This window comes from Balaenoptera ricei, chromosome 4 (genome assembly GCF_028023285.1).
Source record: "Balaenoptera ricei isolate mBalRic1 chromosome 4, mBalRic1.hap2, whole genome shotgun sequence".
Taxonomy (NCBI): Eukaryota; Metazoa; Chordata; class Mammalia; order Artiodactyla; family Balaenopteridae; genus Balaenoptera; species Balaenoptera ricei.
The window spans coordinates 118,579,135-118,598,291 of NC_082642.1; positions in this window are offsets into that span (position 1 = coordinate 118,579,135).

Sequence of the window (19,157 nt, forward strand, 5' to 3'; positions counted from 1 at the left end):
CACACACACACACACACACACACAAACGAAAACAAACAGACAAACAAAACCTCAAGACAAATGGTAAAAGCAAAACCAAACAGACAAAAACACACAAAGAATCACACACACACACCTACACACATTAAAAAAAGAGAGAAAACAAAAAAGAAGAGAGAAATCAACCAAATAAACGAACCCCAAAAATGAAAACAAACACTAAAAGCTAAACTAACAAAAACAAAAAACCCAAAACAAATCAAAAGCAGAAAGCAAACCCTCCGTAGGTCTCTGGACCTGCTGTGGGCACTGTGGGGCCAGCTCAGACTGTGACCTGGCCCAACTCCTGTGTGTACTTGCCCCCCCAAGTCCACAGTTGCCCCCAAAGTCCACAGCCTCTATTGTGGGGACACTTGTTGTCTATTCAGATATTCCACAGATTCAGGGTTTACCAAGCCGATTCCGGGGATTTAATCTGCTGCTCCTGTGGCTGCGCAGAGAGATTTCCCTCCCTCTCTTTTGGTCGCACTGCCCTGGAGTTCAGCTTTGGTTTTGGTCTCACCTCTGCATGTGTGCCGCCCTCAGGCATCTGTTCCTAGCCCAGGCAAGAGCGGGTGAAAGCAGTGGCTGATTAGGGCTCACTTGCTCACTCAGGCTGGGGAGATGGAGGGATATGGCAGTCACAATTGGGATGTGTGGGAAATGCCTTCGGCAGCAGAGGCCTGTAGGAAGTTGCAACAGCCTGAGGTGTGCCACTCACTTTCCCAGGGAAGTTGGCCCAGGATCAAAGGACCCTTGGCAGTGGCAGGCTGCACAGGCTCCTGGGAAGGTGTGGGCAGTGACTTGCACTTGCTCACAGGACCACTGGTGGCAGTGGCAGCAGCTGTAGCCATCGCGCCTGCCTCTGGGGTCTGAGATAACAGCTGCGACTTGTGCCCGGCCCTAAAGCTTGTGTAGGCGGTGCCCTGCTGTCTTTGAGTGCACGGAGCAAGAAGCTCCTATGGCGGGCCCGCCCCTCTCCTCATGCACCCCGCAACAATGGTCCCTTTCCTCTCTGGCAGGCCCAGGTTTCTTCCTGGACTTCCTCAGCTGTGGAGCACTAGCCCCCTCAGGTTGTCTTCATGCAGCCAACCCCAGTCCTTTCCTTGGGCTATGACCTCTGAAGCCCGAGCCTCAGCACCCATCCCCCACCCGCCCCAGCAGGCAGGCAAGCGTTTCAGGCTGGGGACTGCTGGTTGGCACCGATCCTCTGTGTGGGATTCTCTCCGCTTTGCTCTCCACACCCCTGTTGCTGCACTCTCCTCTGAGGCTCCAAAGCTCCCACCTCCCCATCCCTGCCAGTGAAGGGGGCTTCCTAGTGTGCAGAAAATTTTCCTCCTTCACAGCTCCCCCTCATAGGTGCAGGTCCTGTCCCAATTCCTTTGTCTTTTTTTCCTTTTTTCTTTTGCCCTACCCAATTACGTGGAGATTTTCTTGCCTTTTTGGAAGTCTGAGGTCTTCTGCCAGCATTCAGTAGGTGTCTGTAGGAGTTGTTCCACACGTAGATGTATTTTTGATGTATCTGTGGGGAAGAAGGTAATCTCCGCATCTTACTCTCTGTCTCCATCTTCCCCAAACTCCTTGTCTTTAATCCATTTTGACTTCATTTTTGTATATGGGGTGAGAATGTTGTCCAGTTTGATTCTTTTACATGTAGCTTTCCAGTTTTCCCAACACTTTATTGAAGAAGCTATCCTTTTCTCACTGTATATTCTTGCTTCCTTTGTCATAGATAATTGACCATATAAATTTGGATTTCTGAGCTCTCTATTTTGTTCCTTTGATCTATATGCCTGTTTTTGTGTCACTATTATACTGTTTTGATTACTGTAGCTTTGTAGTACCATTTGAAATAAGGGAGCAGGATACCTACTGATTTGTTCTTTCTCAAGATTGCTTTGGCTATTTGTGGTATTTTCTGTTTCCTTACAACTTTTAGAATTATTTTTCCTAGTTCTGTAAAAAATGCTTTTGGTATTTTTATAAGGATTACATTGAATCTGTAGATTGCCTTGGGGAGTATGGTTATTTTAACAATGTTAATTATTTCAATCCATAAGCATGGTATAACTTTCTATTTGTTTTTGTCATTTCTAATTTATTTTATCATTGTCTTATATTTTCAACATACAAATCTTTTACCTCTTTGGTTAAATTAATTCTTAGGTATTTTATTCTTTTGATGCAATTGGAAATGTGATTGTTTTCTTAATTTCTTTTTCTGATAGTGCATTGTTAGTGAATAGAAACACAATATATTTCTGTATATTAATTTTATATCCTGCAACTTTACTGAATTCATTTATTAGTTCTAATAAAATTTTGGTAGCATCTTTAGGATTTTCTATGTATAGTACCATGTTATCTGCAAACAGGGACAGTTTTACTTCTTCCTTTCATGTTTGGATTTCTTTTATTTGTTTGTCTTGTCTGATTGCTGTGGCTAGAACTTCCAATATTATGGTGAGAGTGGGCATCCTAGTCTGATTCCTGATCTTAGAGAAAATGATTTCAGCTTTTCATCATTGAGTATGATGTTGGTTGTAGGTTTGCCATATATGATCTTTATGATGTTATGGTATGGTCCCTCTAAACCCACTTTGTTGAAAGTTTTTTATGATAAATTGATGTTGAATTTTGTCAAAAGATTTTTCTGCATCTGTTGAGATGATCATGGACTTTTCATCCTTCATTGTGTTAATGTGATATATCACACTGATTGATTTGTGAATATTGAACCATCCTCACATACCTGGGATAAATTCCACTTGATCATGGTTTATGACACTTTTAATGTACTGTTGAATTTGGTTTGCTACTATTTTTTGAAGACTCTTGCATGAACATTTATCAATGCTATTGGCCTATAATTTTTGTGTGTGTATGGAGTCTTTGTCTGGATTTACTATTAGGATGATGCTGGCCTCATAGAACGAGTTTGGAAGTATTCTTTCCTCTGCAATTTTTGGAATCGTTTGAGAAGGATAGATGTTAACTCTTCTTTAACCACTGAAGCTGTCTGGTGCTGGGCTTTGGGTTGTTGGCAGTATTTTAATTACAGCTTCAATTTCATTACTGATAATCAGTCTGTTTATATTTTTTTATTTCTTCCTGCTTCAATCTTGGAAATTTATCCATTTCCTCTAGGTTGTCCATTTTATTAACATATACTTGTTCACAGTAATCTCTTATAATCCTCTGTATTTCTGTGGTGTTAGTTATAGCTTCTCTTTCATTTTGATTTTATCTGTTTGGGCTTTCTCTCTTTTTCTTGATGAGTCTGGCTAAAGGTTTATTAATTTTGCTTATCTTTTCAAAGAACCACCTCTTAGCTTCATTGATATTTTCTGTTGTTTTTTTACTCTCTATTTCACTTATTTCTGCTCTCATCTTTATTATTTGTTTCCTTCTATTAACTTTGAGTTTTATTTGTTCTTCTTTTTCCAGTTCCTTTTTGTGTAAGGTTAAGTAGTTTATTTAAGATTTTTTGTTTCCTTAGTTATTCTTCTATGGCTATAAACTTCCCTCTTAGAACTGCTTCTGCTGTATCGCATAGATTTTGGATTATTGTGTTTCCATTTTCATTTGTCACTAGGTTTTTTTTTTTAATTTCCTGTTTTATTTCTTCAGTGACCCATTGGTTGTTTAGTAGCATGTAATTTAGACCACATGTTTGTGTTTTTTCCAGTTTTTTTTTTTTTTTTGGTAGTTGATTTCTGGTCTTATACCATGTGTCAGAAAAGATGCTTGATATGATTTTAATCTTGTTAAATTTATTGAGACTAGTTTTGTGGCCTAGCTTGTGATATATCCTGGAGAATGTTCCATGTACACTTGAAAAGAATGTGTACTCTGATGTTTTTGAATGAAATGTATATGTATATACACATTGATATATATACATATACACACAATATATATACATTGATTTTCTGTCTGAATGATTTTTCCATTGATGAAAGTGGAGTGCTAAAGTCCTCTACTATTATTGTGCTACCAACAATTTCTGTTTAATGTTTGATAATATTTGCTGTATATTTTTCGATGCTCCAATGTTGGGTGAATATATATTTTAAATTGTTATATCTGCTTGTTGGATTGATCCCTTTATCATTATGAAAATTCCTTCTTTGTTTCTTGTTACAGTCTTTGTTTTAAAGTCTATTTTGTTTGACATAAGTATTGCTACCACAGCTTTCTTTTTGTTTCCATTTGCATGGAATACCATTTTTCATAACCTCACATTCAGTCTTTGTGTGTCTTTAGATAAGAAATGAGTCTCTTGTAGGCAGCATATATATGGGTTTTGTTTTTGTGTCCATTCAGCTACTCTACGTCTTTTGATTAGGGCATTTAGTCCATTGACATTTAAAGTAATTATTGATATGTATGTACTTATTGCCATTTTGTCAGTTGTTTTCTGGCTGATTCTGTAGTTCTTTTTATTCCTTTCCTCTTCTTTTGTTCTCTTCCCTTGTAATTTGATGACTATCTTTAGTGTTATGTTTGGATTTTTTTCTTTTTTTGTGTGTGTATCTAGTATAGGTTTTGGGTTTGTGGTTACCATGAAGTTTATATATAACAATCTGTGTATACAAGTGATTATTTTAAGCTGATTATCTCTTAGGTTTGAATACATTCTATCCACTCTACATGTTTACTCCCTTTCCCCAGGTTTAATGCTTTTGACATCATATTCCACATCTCTTTGTTTTGTGTATCCTTTAATTACTTTTTGTGGGTATGAATGATTTTACTACCTTTGTCTTTTAACATTCCTACTAGCTTTATAATTGTTGATCCACTACCTTTGCTATATATGTGCCTTTACCAGTGAGATTTTACCTTTAATAATTTTTATATTTCTAGTTGTGGCCTTTTACTTTCTGCTTAGAGACATTCCTCTAATATTTCTTATAGAACCAGATGAGTGGTGCTGAACTCTTTTCACTTTTGCATTTCTGTAAAACTCTTTATCTCTCCTTCAACTCTGAATTATAACCTTGTTCGGTATTCTTGGTTGTAGGTGTTTTCCTTTCATCACTTTGAATATATTGTGCCCCTCCCTTCTGGTCTGCAAAGTATCTGCTGAAAAGTCATCTGGCAATCTATGGGAGTTGCCTCACATGTAACTAGTTGATTTTCTCTTGTTTTTTCTGAGATTATTCATTTTTCATTTTTGATATTTTAACTATGATGTGTCTTGATGTGAAACTTTTGGGTTCATCTTATTTGGAACTCTCTGTGCTTCCTGGACCTGGATGTCTGTTTCCTTCCCCACATTAGGGAAGTTTTCAGCTATTATTTCTTCAAATAAGTTCTCTGCTCCTTTCTCTCTTTTCTATTTCTGGAATCCCTATAATGCAAATGTTAGTATGCTTGATGTTGTTCTAGAGCTCTCTTAAACAATCCTATTTATTTATTTACTTACTTACTTGTTCTTTTTTACTGGAGTATAGTTGATTTACAATATTTCAGGTGTACAGCAGAGTGATTCAATTTAATATATTTAATATATTCAATATGTACGAATATATATATATATATTTTTTCTTTTTCAGATTTTTTCCATCACAGGTAATTACAAGATATTAAATATTGTTCCCTGTGCTATACATAGGTCCTTGTTTTTCATCTATTTTATATATAGTAGTGTGTATCTGTTAATCTCAAATTCCCAATTTCTCCTCCCCTTTCTTCTTTGGTGACCATAAGTTTGTTTTCTATGTCTGTAAGTCTATTTCTGTTTTGTAAATAAGTGCATTTGTAACATTTTTTTTTTTTTTAGATTCCACATATAAGTAATATCATATGATATTTGTCTTTCACTGTCCGACTTAACTTCACTTAGTATCATAATTTCTAGGTCCATCTGTGTTGCTACAAATGGCATCATTTCATTGTTTTTTATGGCTGAGTAGTATTCCAGTGTGTGTGTGTGTGTGTGTGTGTGCCATATATATATATATGTATATGTATGTGACATATCTTCTTTATCCATTAATCTGTCAATGGACATTTAGGTTGCCTCCATGCTTTGGTTATTGTAAATAGTGCCTCTATGAACACTGGGGTGCATGCATGTTTTCAAATTAGAGTTTTTATCTTTTCCAGATATATGCCCAGGAGTGGGATTGCTGGATCACATGGTAATTCTATTTTTATTTTTCTTAAGGAACCTCCATACTGTTCTCCATAGTGGCTGTACCAACTTACATTCCCACCAACAGTGTAGGAGGGTTTCCTTCTCTCCACACCCTCTCCAGCATTTATTGTGTGTAGATTTTTTGATAATGGCCATTCTGATCAGTGTGAGGTGACACCTCATTGTAGTTTTGATTTGCATTTCTCTAATTATTAGTGATGTTGAGCATCTTATCATGTGCCTCTTGGCCATCTGTATGTCTTCTTGGGTGAAATGTCTATTTAGGTCTTCTGCCCATTTTTTGATTGAGTTGTTTGTTTTTCCAGTATTAAGCTGTATGAGCTGGTTGTGTATTTTGGAAATTAATCCCTTGTTGGTTGCATCATTTACAAATATTTTCTCGCATTCTGTAGATTGTCTTTTCATTTTGTTTATGGTTTCCTTTGTTGTGCAAAAGCTTTTGAGTTGAATTAGGTACCACTTTTTTTTCTTTTTCTTTTCATTACTCTAGGAGAAGGATCCAAAAAATTATTGCTGTGATTTATGTCACAGAGTGTTTTGCCTATGTTTTCCTCTAGGAGTTTTATACTACCCAGTCTTACATTTAGGTCTTTAATCCATTTTGAGTTTATTTTCATATATCATGTTAGAGAATGTTCTAATTTCATTCTTTTACATGTAGCTGTCCAGTTTCATCAGTACTTCTTACTGAAGAGACTGTCTTTCCTCCATTGTGTATATTCTTGCCTCCTTTGTTGTAGATTAATTGACCATAAGTGCTTTATTTCTGGGATTTCTTTCCTGTTGCATTGATCTATGTGTCTGTTTTTATGCCAGTACCCTACTGTTTTGATTACTTTGTAGTATAGTCTGAAGTCAGGCGGTGTGATTCCTTCAGCTCCATTCTTCTTTCTCAAGATTGTTTTGCTTATTTGGGTAATATCCCAAGACTGAACCAAGAAGAAATAGAAAATATGAACAGACCAATCACAAGTACTAAAATTGAATCAGTAATTTAAAAACCTCCAAGAAACAAAAGTCCAGGACCAGATGCCTTCATAGGTGAATTCTACCAAACATTCAGAGCAGTGAACACCTATCCTTCTGAAACTATACCAAACAATTGCAGAGGAAGGAACAAACCCAATCTCATTCTATGAGCTTCCATCACCCTGATACCAAAACCAGACAGATATCAGAAAAAAGGAAATTACAGGCCAATATCACTGGTGAACATAGATGCAAAAATCCTCAACAAAATACTAACAAACCAAATCCAGCAATACAATAAAAGGATCATACACAATGATCAAGTGGGATTTATCCCAGGGATGCAAGGATTTTTTAATATTCACAAATCAATCAATGTGATGCATCACATTAACAAATTGAAGAATAAAAACCATATGATCATCTCAATAGATGCAGAAAAGTCTTTTGACAAAACTCAACATCGATTTATGATAAAAGCTCTCAACAAAGTAGGCATAGAGGGAATCTACCTCAACATAATAAAGGCCATATATGACAAACCTACAGCTAATATCATACTCAATGGTGAAAAACTGAAAGCATTCCCCTTAAGGTCAGGAATGAGATGAGGATGTCCACTCTTGCTAATTTCATTCCACATAGTTTTAGAAGTTCTCGCCATAGCAATCAGAGAAGAAAAAGATATAAAGGGAATCCAAATTGGAAAAGAAGAAGTAAAATTGTCACTGTTTGCAGATGACATGATATTATACATAGAAAATCCTAAAGATGCTACCAGAAAACTACTAGAGCTCATCAGTGAATTTGGTAAAGTTGAAGGATACAAAATTAATATACAGAAATCTGCTGCATTTCTATACACTAGCAGCAAAAGATCAGAAAGAGAAATTAAGGAAACAATCTCAGTTACTATCACACCAACCAGAATAAAATATCTAGGAATAATCCTACCTAAGTAAGCAAAAGACCGGTACTCCAAAAACTATAAGTTGCTGATGAAAGAGACTGAAGACCACACAGACAGATGGAAAGATACAGTGTGTTCTTGGATGGAAGAATCAATATTGTCAAAATGACTATACTGCACAAGGCAATCTACAGATTCAATGCAGTCCCTATGAAATTACCAGAACTAGAACTATACTTATTTTTTTGAATTCTTTTTTCTTTTTTCTCTTCAGCTTGGGTGATTTCCACTACTCTGTCTTCCAGCTTACTGATCTGTTCCTCAGTATCATTTTATCTACTATTGATTCATTGTAGTGGGTTTTTTCCCTTAGTTATTGTATTCTTCAGCTCTGTTTGGTTCTTTTTTAATAATTTTTAACTGTTTGTTGAAATTTTTAGTGTCTTCATCCATTCTTCTCCTGAGTTCAGTGATTATCTTTATGATCATTACATTGCACTCCTTATTGGATAGATCGCTTACCTCTACTTTGTTTCATTTTTTTTTTTTGAGATTATGTCTTGTTCCTTCATTTAGAACAAATTCCTCTGTCTCTTTATTTTGCCAGATTCTGTATTTATTTATATGTGTTAGGTAGTGTTGACTAAAAAAATGCACAACCTAAAAGTTGAGAGTTATGTTTTATTCCACAGACAAAATTGAGGACTTAAGCCAGGGACACAGCATCTCAGATAACTTTGAGAGACTGCTCCAAAGAGGCAAGGAGGGGAGTCAGGATATATGGAGTTTTGCAACAAAGACCAAGTAGTCTGAACTTCAGAAGATTACTATTAATTAAAGAAAACCAGACATCTCAAGTTAAGGAACTTAGCACTTTTCTGTGAATGGGAAGATACAAAGTCTGGGCTCATTGAAATCATTCCTTTGATATGTACCTCAGCTATCTGGGGCTAGTATCCTGTGCTTCTCATCCAGAGTCTCCTCAGGGTGCACCATCAGGGCTGACTGTAGTGGCTGACTGCTAGATGGGGTGGTTGGGGGGCATCCTGCCTCCATCCTGAGTTCACTGAGGGCTCACCATCAGGGTGGCTGTAATGTGATGGCTTGATGGCTGCAACATCCTTTGTTTACTAATATGGCAGGCAATATTTTTCATTCACAGTAGGTTGGTTATATTTCTTGATCTTGAAGAATAGCTTTATGTAGGAGATATCTTATAGAATTCAGCAATACACTCCCCTCAGGTCACCAGAGCTATACGTTCTAGGGGTGCCCCTTATGTGAGTTGCATAAGCCCTTCTGTTATGGTGATCTGACTACTGTGGGCACACTGGTAGGCAGAGCTGGCCCTGGCCAGGTTGTCTGTGAAGCCATGCCTTGTGGGGTGGCTAAGCCCACTGAAGGGTGGGGTAAGCTTCCTACATGGTTGGCTAGGCTGCCCAGGGGAGTTTGAGGCTATTGCTGGCCCACTGTTGGGCAGGGCCAAATCCCTGCTCAGCTGTGTGTGGCCCCCAGGGGCACAGGGCTGGTGCCAGACCATTGGAAGTTGGAGCTGGGTCCCTGTGTGACTGTCTGCATGGCCTGACACGGCTTGGTCTAGTGTTAGACTGCTGGAGGGTGGGACCAGGTCACTGCATAGCTGCCTGTGCACTCTGGGGGTGCTATGGACTGGCACCAACTCACTGGAGGGAGGGACAAGTTCCCCACATGACTGTATATGTGGCCCAGTGAGGGGGCTTGGTGCTGGTGCCTGTCTGCTGGAGGGCAGGGCCGGGTCCCCATGCAGCTGTATGCATGGCTCAGGGGGGCTCAGGGCTGGGTCCCTGTGTGGCTGTCTGCATGGCCCATGTGGGCTCAGGGCTGATGTTGTCCCGCTGGTGGGTGGGGTTGGTCCCTGATACTAATAGGCTGGAGGGAGGATTCCAAACTGGTGCTTGCTAGCACTGGTGTTATCATGGTAGAATGAGCTCCCAAAAATGGTTGCCTCTGGTATCTCCGACCTCAGGGGAGTCCCAGTTACCTCCTACCTCTCCAGGAACTGCTCTAAGGTCAGCTAGTGCGTCTGATTCAGGCTCCTTTTAAACTACTGCCTCTCTACTGGGACTCAGATCATGTGATATTTTGCATGCACCCTTTAAGGGGGGAGTCTATTTCCTACAGCACTCTATTTTCCTAGACATAAGCCCTGCTGGTTTTCAAAGCCAGATGTTCTGGGGAATCTTCTAGGTGTAGGACCCCTGGCCTGGGGAGTCCAATATGGAGCTAAACCTCTTGCTCCTTGGGGAAGACCTCCTCTACAACCCCCATTTGTGGGTTGTCAACATGGAGGGTTTTGGTCCTGACTATACTGCATCTCCGTTCCTCCTACCCATTGCATTGTGGTTCCTTCTTTACGCCTTTAGTTGTGGAAAATCTTTTCTGTTAGTCTTCAGGTCATTCTCATAGATAGTTGCTCTGTACGTAGTTGTAATTTTGGTGTGTTCTTGGGAGGAGGTGAGTTCAGGATCTTCCTATGTGAAATCTTGACCTCCTCTCCTCCACTCAAAATTTTTAATTATAGTCCATTTAACACATCAGACACCTTGTTTCTCAATGTACTTCATAAACTCACAAAAGAAAAAAAAATATTGTACTAACCTGACAATTATGGGGAGGAAAATAATCTACCCAAAAGCATAAAATTAAGATTAAATTGCTAATATAATTATTATTTCTTGTCTTCTGAGGAAATGCTGTTTATTCTTTTGTATCTATAAGTCTATACCCAGAATTTATATTTCATTCACACACAAAAATTGATCTGGACAACCTAAGTCCAATTGTCTCAACTAAACTACAGATTTTTGATAAGAAAGTGATATTTGACACAACATACAGTTGGGATTTTCAAAATTGGAATTCATGTATTTTCATACAGTGATGGAGAAGAGAAGGTCAGAAAGCTTCTTTCTACCCACACATACACACACTTTTAGGGGAGATCTGGGCAGGTGCTTTAAATGTTTTCTTCAAGCAGAGATGACATTCTAGTTTATACATAAAATACTCTCTTTCACATCCGTGGCACATGTCAAGCTGCATATACCTTATTTTTGCAAGCAACATTTTGTGAATTTGCATAGTACACTCTGTTAACGTGTCTCAGTTTAAGGTTACTCCATGGATCAACCTAAGATGTTGGTACATCTTGTTTCCTCAGTTCTTAGAGCATTATCTACAAGAGGACATTGTTCTCCCTTGAAATATCTCTGGCACCTGTATGTTACCTGCCATTTGTTTATCACATCATGCTTGCTAAACATTCCTTACATTTTAATGCTGAATCTTGATCATGTTCTATAACTGACCATACGCTACACTTCCTAAAGATGGGAAACCAGACATGGGGCTACTAGATAGTTCTAGACTAGTTTCTCCTCTTTCCAAACTAATGCTTCTTCCCAGCTAATTCCATAATCAGCTTTAGGGAAGTAAATCCCAAAACAATTATTAATGGAAATTTAGTCGCTGCTTATTTTCATTTGCTTGAAACTCTATGGTTTGAGAGTCAAGAAATCCTAATTTGTATACAGACTGACAAACCTTGGGAAAGTAACTTAACCTTCTGAGTTTCAGTTACAGAAATAAGAATTATAATAATATATTGTCTTGATGTAAAGGGTAGTTTTAAGAATTAAATGATATATGTATATAGAACATTTACTACAATATCTGGTATAAAGTAGGGACAATAGTATTATTAATTACCATAAAGAAATATATTTAAAATGTAACTTCCAAAAATACTGTAAAAACTGCATGTCTTTAGAATGGTGTTACTTAACATTATAGAATAATAGTTTGAGCAGTTCCAAAAGGGATAGCCCCCAATGAATTCAATTTAAGGAAATTTGAAAATTCACCTTTCTTCAAGAAGGAAAACTCCACCAAAGGTAAGGTGAGCAGTATTCATTTGATCAATATTTATTGAGCAATTATTTTATGCACAGCCTTGTGTGGGAAAGTTGTCAGCAATATCTCCCTTCCTTCAAAACATGCATAATTTATTGTGATATGCACACATAAAATTGAAATGCGAGTGATAAAAAATAGAGAATACTCCAGAGGAAAGAAAGCAAAAACATACTTGCAACAGATATAAAGGAAAACATGCTATAGGAATACTGAGCAGAACAACACTATTGAAGGATTTTCAAGGTTGAGGCTAGTTACATCGAAGGGGCTTGGATATAAAGATTAAAGGTCTGGATTTTATACTGTGAGAAATAGAGTGCTACTAAAGATCCAAAGCTGAACAGTGATGGACTCAATTTGACTTTTAGGAAGATTGATCTGGCAGTGATGCTTAGGACGCAGTGAAGTGGGGAAAGACTGAAGACATGGAAATCAGATGGAAAGCTAATGCGTGAGTTCAGTGAAGACATAATAAAAGACTAAAAAAGGTTAGTGTCCATCAGAATGAAAATTTCAGAAGGATTATTTTTAAAAATCAATAACCTTAATGACTTATTAGATATGAAGGAAAGAAAGAAATTAAAGATGACTGTTACTGTCTTAGGGCCATATGAACAAGTCAACTCAGACATAATGATCTTTGATGGAAATTATTAGTAAGAGCTAGCTCTTATCCAGCACTTACCATGTGCCAGACACTGTTCTAGTTGTCACATACATTAACTTATTTAGTACTCACAATAACACCATAAGTTAAATATGATTATTGTACCATTTTTTTAGCTAACACCTGGGGAAGAGGGAGGTTAAGTGAAAAAAACTAAAGCCACACAACCAGTATGCAACAATGCCAGATTTGAACCCAAGCTGTTTGGCTCCTAGGTAAATGGCTTTTTATACTACATATACTGCCTCGCACCATTTCTATAGGAAAGACAACACTTTGCTAGCATCAGGTGTAATACTCACAAAATTGGTTCCCTCCTAAGATTGGTACAGTATTTGTACAATACTCCTTCCTTCCAAGATTCTGCTTCAAAAACCATAAGCCATGAAATAAGACCAGTTAGAAATTATATTTTATTCTTATCTTTTTGTAATCTAGTCGATGCCAAAGAGATGAAAAGCTGCCAAATATTATAATTAGAAACAGTGGTCTAGAACTGACAGCATAATTACAGAAAGTTAGACATGTCAGAGTTCATGAGTGGTCTGAAATAGAAGACTCTCATGTAAAGACCTTTAATTTTTCCATATTTTATGCCACAATGTTGATTTTTATAATTTATTGTGTTTCAAAAAATAATTAGAGGTTCAAAATCAGTGAATTGCCAGAACTTACTGGTAAAGGGCAACGCTCCTGGCTGTGGAGTGTAGTTGTACTTCACAGGATATCGGACATGAAGGGATTAAGGAATAATTCCTTGGAATTGCTACATCCCTGTGGGTGGAGGAGGGAGCTATGTTTGATGTTATTACAGTATCATGCAAATGGATATGATTTCAACATAGGCTCCAGGTTGCAATTGACATTTCCTAGTTCAGAATGTTCCTTCCTTCATCTTTGAATAGAACACCAGTTATGGCCTACAGTGCAAAGATGCAGGACAGAATACCTAAATTAAAAATAGAGCGTTGGGGACTTCCCTGGTGGCGCAGTGGTTAAGAGTCTGCCTGCCAATGGAGGGGACACGGGTTCAATCTCTGGTCCCGGAAGATCCCACATGCCGCGGAACAACTAAGCCCATGCGCCACAGCTACTGAGCCTCATGCCACAACTACTGAACCCTGCGCGCCTAGGGCCCATGCTCCGCAACAAGAGAAACCACCGCAATGAGAAACCTGCACACTGCAACGAAGAGTAGCCCCCACTTGCCGCAACTAGAGAAAGCTCGCGCGCAGCAACCAAGACCCAACGCAGCCATAAATAAATAAATAAACAAATAAATAAATAATTTTTTAAAAAAATAGAGTGTTGGAGTGGCATGCAGAAATAGGGCAGGCAACTAATATTTTTTCAACTACACTGGAAAACCATTTCATGACCAAAATTTTAAATGATGACATCTATTTAATGCATAAAATGTTTTTACACACACACAGAATCCTATTTAATTCTCATAATGTCCTTATCACGTAGATGCTATTATATTCACCACTTTACAGATAAGGAAACTGAGACATAAAAATATTAAGTAACTTTGCAAGGTCACATAGCTTATACATGGCAGATCAGGATAAAAAATCTAGGTAATTTGGCTTCAAAGTAGACACTTTTAACCCTTACATAGCCATTTATCTGTGCACGATGGAACAAAGCAGACCTTTCAAATATATTCACAGAACTTTCAGAAAGTACTCTTTGAACATTTGTAAATGAAAAGACTCAGGTATATCTGCCATCAGTATTAAGAGCTCTCAAAGAAGACATCTCAGCCCAGAATATTGTTGAGATAGGATTTTAAAGACATAACATAACTATTTATCGCAACTGGGGCAATCCAACAAAACCAAACTGGGCCAGAATCAACACTGACCCTTTAAATACACAGATTTAGGGTCATTACCTGATGCTGCTGAGATAGAAATAGAAGTTTCCATTCTAGGATTTGGGGAAAGCACTCTCAATGAATTATTTTTAGTATTTCTGAACTCTTATGTAAAGGAATCCTTGTAGAGACCAACGGTATTTAAGTATCCCTTACAGAAATCTATATTAACATAACATAAATTAAGTCCATCTAGGTCTACTAAAGAATACATAAATAAATGATTCACGAATGTATTTTTATTCTAATTGTGGAACACCACAGAATATAATCTTCGTACATTTTTTTATCCCATAGGAAGAGAAGTTGGCCAGTGTTCTATGTAGAAACCAGTTATTATTTTTGGACACAGTAGAATCAAGCCCACCTGGCAGAGTCTGGTTCTTAACATTTCATACAAGAAATTGCCATTTTAGGGATTGGTAGTAATTTATTTATTTGGGGGGTGGAAATGGGAATTTGTCTTTAGAGCAGACTTTCCTTTGTACTAAGAAGGACCATTTGGGGAGTGTGATAGGTTGTGAAGATTCTTCAGTAAAAAGTTACACTAAAGTATAGTAATACTTCATAGTAATGCTTCACAACACTAAGCTACAAAAGAATGAGAGAAACAATATTTAGTTTTTGGTACACATCTTTGCCTTTTTCCTGAGACCAAATTACTGATTAACTGGGCAGACAGAACTGATCCTCTCTCTATTTCACATTGGAGCACAGACTTTGAGACTTTGAGAAGGAACTTAACTGGATGCAGCAACCAGTACTGGACACTTGGTATCCTCCATATAATGCTATTTAAGATTTAATATGCCAGACTATTGGAAACCTACCATCACCTATTGTGATTGTTTTACTGCAGCTGTGTGCCTGGTGATGGAACAAGAATTTCCCTCTGAAGGGAGTGGATGTTCTCATTACCCATCATGTTAGAACATGTTTAATCCTGAGACAAGACATCAAGCTAAGTATGGCAGGAAAGGACACTTATTTTCTCTTGAGTTGGGAGGACAGGAGTGCAGAGGCTGAGGACAGGGATGGGACCTGGACAGTTGAGATATGGTGATATTTTTAAAGAATCCCATTGGTGTAGGGCAAGTGGATGAGCTTCTGCTATCTGGAGGCCTACTTGGGGTAAGGCAAAGATTCACATTTTGATTCTGGAGTCTGAAGGCTCTAAGAGTAATAAACACAAATAAGGGACAACTTAAATTTGTACTTGTAACATGTAGTAATGTCTTATAAAAAGTCACAGACTGGTCTTGCTTGTGCTCTGGGGGATAAGAAGAAATGGTTTTTCCTTCCAGAAGCCAGAGAGGCAGTGTCAGTGGTACTCACCACTGGGGGATGACTATGCCAACAGGGCAGCCGTAGTACAGGCAGAAGAAGCAGCAACTGGGGCCAGACAAGGAGGCTAGAGCAGAAGAACTGAGGATGTTATGAGCATCAGAAACCTGAAAAAAATCACAAAAAGCTAGAACAGTCTTGGATGGATGAAATTTCTGTCAACTATTCTAGTGGTTGTATTGAAAGAATTTAATATAAAATAAGATTCTATTTTTCATTACAGATTCATGAGTCCAGTTCATACTGATGACGATGATGTTGGTGATGGTGGTGGTGGAGATAGTGGTGTTAAACAAACATTCCAGACTTCACCAAGTTATAAGCACACATTTCCCTTGAATGTCTGAATCACGATTGCTTAATCTTCAACCAGATTTTTAATATTTTAGCAGATTCCAATCTCTAAATGTTTGTGAGGATATGTAAAGAATACTTATGTGTTTCTCAGATTCACTCTGTTTTTTACACGTCATCTTAGCTAGGGGTCAGCCTCATGATCACCACCTCCCCATTCCATAGTCCACCTCTTATTTTCTTGAGACTGCGGACCCACAAACCAACACTACTTTGCCTGTACCACATAGTCCCTCACAGTGGCACCAACTTTCCTTTGATTCTCCAGAATGAGAGTAGACCAGGCTACAGCATATGAAAGGATTTTCCAGAGGCTTGGTAATAGCACAAAGGAATTACAAAGCTGAGGATTTAAACCTGGACTCTACCTGTGGCATCCTCACAGCTTTAAGCCCCTTCAATAGTCATTTCTTCCTTTGTGGCACTCCCCCTATGACCTGGTGCCATCGTGTGCACCTTCCTAGGGTAAGTGCACAGAAGCATGTCGTTCTCCCCTTGGGATCCAAGCCCCAATTACCTGAGCCCTGAAAAAAGGAAACAATTTCCCCTATTATGCTGGTCTGAGGCTTGTCACACATGTTCCACATTTCTGCCTTTGGATTAAATTCTTCCCTGGATACTTGACAATATGAATGCATATTTTTCCCTACCCTTAAGCAATAAGGATTGGCTTTACCTAAAACTGCCATTAGGACAATTCATCAGAATATAACATTCTTCTATTATTTCTCTAGCCAAGATAATTCATTCTTAAATACCATCTCAAAAAAGTATTTTGACAGTCAGAAAAAACTTTAAAATCTCATAAAGTTCTCTCTCATTACACGATGTGAATATATGTCCCCATATCCTGGCTGCCATCTTTCGGTCTCCACTTCTGAAAACTCTATGAGATGGGTTCAATTATTTTACCTATAGATACAGACAGGTTATATAGCTTGCCCAAAGTGAAACAGTTAGTACATGAGGAATCTATGATTCATGCCCAGGTAGAATGACTTCAGAACCTTCTGTCTCAACTACTGTTCTGAAACTGCTTTAGAAAAGAATTTTCCAAGATGATGCACTCTAAACACCTATTAAGAAAAGAAACATTTCTTTCCAGAAGAAACAATCCAGCACTCTTCCAGTAGACTTTGAGCCAGGCAGAATAATTATTTTCTTAGACTCATGAAATTGCTTGCATGTGACTCTAATTATGGTAGGCACACTTTGTGAGGTATACTGAGATTTAGGCCTATTCCCCTTACGCAGAGGTGGAACATTAGAGATATACAATGAGCGTCTTTCTTTGCAAAAGTGTTGGAATGGATAATACTCCATTTTTAATGTTTTTTGTTCGGTATTGAGACAGGTGAAAATCATTAGTTTCTTCTAAGAAATCCTACACTGTCAGGACAAGTAAAATGAGTACAAAAGCACTGGGCTTTCAGTTAGATTTCCTCAGCATCAGCTATCAGACTTGACAAATCACATCTCATGTATGTGACATAGAGAAAGTGCCAGCCTAATCTATTGCACAGGCATGCTATAGGGCTTAAATGAGATAAAATGCAAAAGCAGACTGACAAATATGAAGTGCTTTATAAGTACAAGTTTTAATGGATATGCCACTGTAAGAAAAACAAAATGTGATAGATTAAAAAATAAAACAGAATGCCATTCCACATTATCTTCCTAAAAGTAGGATATAGCTATCATTCAACACAGGAACCTGACTGTTGTTAGGAGAAAAAAAAAATGTCCCTAAAATTATAATTTAAAATATGTGCCTATTTGTTCCATTGATTTCCATTATGTATTTTTAAAATTACTTTATGTGGGAATACATATAGGCATATATATATAAAAACATTTATTTAAGAATGCTTTTAAAATTAAGGCTCAAAAATAAATGCACAAATTTTTAACAGTGATTATCTTTGAAAAGCTGAATTATAAATTTGAGGGTAGTGTTAAAACGTTATCCCAAATTTTTGTCAATAAGCACGCATTTTTTGTAAAATCATAAAATATAATTTATGATAATTCTTCTTTGCCTCAGGAAAACTCCTAAAGCATTAGATGTAAAAATATGGTTGCAAAAATTAATGGCAGGAAAATAATAAGATAAATGGGAGAGATGATTAGAACCTTAACTTTATCGGTAGCAAAAATATACAGTTCAGGGACCTAAAATAAAAAGAATTATTCCTTGCAAACATCTATGATAGGTTGTTCCTATGTTCCATAGAGTAACATCTCAATGTTACTCTCATTCAGAGACCTAGGTTCCATCACTGGATACCATAACAGAAGAAAAGGGGAGAAGCAGACAATTTCATGAGATGTGATACATGTCACTTTTGATCACACTTCACTGGCCAAAGCAAATTACATGGTGAATCAGCACTTAGGTCTACCTCACAGTTCTTTTTCAGTGAATTTTGGGGAAAAGAGAATTGTGTTATCCAAAGCTTGTCCTTCAGACATATTATTTATACTTTTCACAAAAAGTAGAAGGCAGTTCTCAAATTTATGATCTGTGGATCACTTAAGAAAATGTGGCCAGCTGATTTTAGAAGCCAATAGTAAAATTACTAGCATCCTTCCTTTCTTCCTCTTTCCCAGTCAATAAGCATAGATTGACACCTTCTACACCAGGCTCTAGGAACACAAGGATGAAACGACCTAGTTCCTTCCCTCATGGTACTTTATGGTCCAGAAAATATAGAAAACATCTCTCTGTACAAGAAAATATCTCTGATTCATGAGATCTAGAAGTTAAAATCTGATTTTAAAACAATAAAACCTCGTTTTATTCTCTTTGGAAAATTATGGACCTTCTCCCCTGCCCCAACAAAACATTAAAATTATCAACATCATTGCCCAAATAAATAGAAACTATTCTATC